Source organism: Pseudophryne corroboree, chromosome 6 (genome assembly GCF_028390025.1).
Source record: "Pseudophryne corroboree isolate aPseCor3 chromosome 6, aPseCor3.hap2, whole genome shotgun sequence".
NCBI classification, from domain to species: Eukaryota; Metazoa; Chordata; class Amphibia; order Anura; family Myobatrachidae; genus Pseudophryne; species Pseudophryne corroboree.
Genome location: NC_086449.1, coordinates 464,135,918 through 464,137,479, shown reverse-complemented (window position 1 = coordinate 464,137,479; position 1,562 = coordinate 464,135,918).

The following is a 1,562-nucleotide window of genomic DNA, read 5'->3' as shown; positions in this document are numbered from 1 at the left end:
TGGAAACCAAACAGTACAAAGAGGGTATCTGACCTCCTGCTAGAGGCAGTCCTCTCCACATATATACGAAGATCCCGTACCACATCCAAAGACTGCTCTTTGAAGGACAATTCAGAAGAGAAGAAGGCTGGAACCACAATCTCTTGATTAAAGTGAAAAGATGACACCGCATTAAGTAAATAACCAGGGCGAGTTCTAAGAACTGCTCGATCACGATGAAATATCAAAAAGGGGGACGACAGGACAAAGCGCCTTATTCCAACACCCTTCTAGCAGAGGTAATAGCCAGCAGAAACAGGACCTTGGCTGTGAGCCATTTAAAGTCCACTTACTCAAGAGATTCAAATGGAGACTCTTGCAGGGCATTCAGGACAACATATAAATCCCATGGAGCCACAGGAGGTACATAGGGAGGCTGAATCCACAGAATGCCCTCAGTGAAGGTATGAACGTCAGGTATTGACACATTTTTTTCTCTGAAACCACACAGACAAGGCAGATATGTGAACATTGAGGGAGGCTAGACGAAGTCCTAAATCCAGGCCTTGTTGCAAAAAATCCAAAAGTCTGGAATTACTAAACTTGGAAGCATCGTAATTCTTAGCAGCACACCAGGTGAAGAATTCCAGACCCTATAATAAATCCGTGCAGAAGCCAGTTTGTGGGCCTTTAGCATAGTTTGGATAACCACCTCGGAGAAACCTTTGGCTCTCAGGAGTGAAGTTTCAAGAGCCACTCCGTCAAAGCCAATCTGGCCAGGTCCTGGTAGACACAAGGGCCCTGAACGAGAAGGTCTGGGCATTGAGGAAGTAGAAGAGGACGCTCTATCGACAGACGCTGTAGGTCTGAGAACCAATGCCATCTTGGCCACGCTGGAGCGACTAGATGTAGCATTCCTCCTTCTTGCTTGAACTTCCGTAGTACCCTGGGCAGAAGTGACACTGGAGTGAACACGTAGGACGGACGAAAGTTCTGTGGAATTGCCAGTGCGTCCACGAACATTGCTTGAGGATCCCTTGTTCTTGATCCGAAAACCGGAACTTTGTGATTGTGTGATGACGCCATCAGGTCTACATCTGGTAGACCCCACTTGTCCACTAGGAGTTGAAAGACTTCTTGATGAAGACTCCACTCTCCGGCGTGTACGTCCTGACAACTGAGGAAATCCGCTTCCCAGTTGAGGACTCCCGGTATGAACACTGCCGATATTGCTGGCAGATGGCGTTCCACCCAACAAAGGATTTTTGACACTTCATCATCATTGCCATGCGGCTTCGAGTGCCGCCTTGATGGTTTATGTATGCCACCGTGGTGGTGGTGTCTGATTGTACTTGAACAGGCCTGTTCTGTATCAGAGAGTCAAAGCATTGAACAGAATGTTTATTGGGAGGAGAGATTCCTCCTTGGTCCATCAACCATGGAGAGTGTTGCTCCAGCACCGTGCCCCAACCCCTCAGGCTGGCGTCCGTAGTCAGTAGGACCTAGTTGGGGATCCAGAATGGGCGGCCCCTGCTCAACTGCTGGTCCTGTAGCCACCAGCCCAGTGACAGATGAACCTCTGG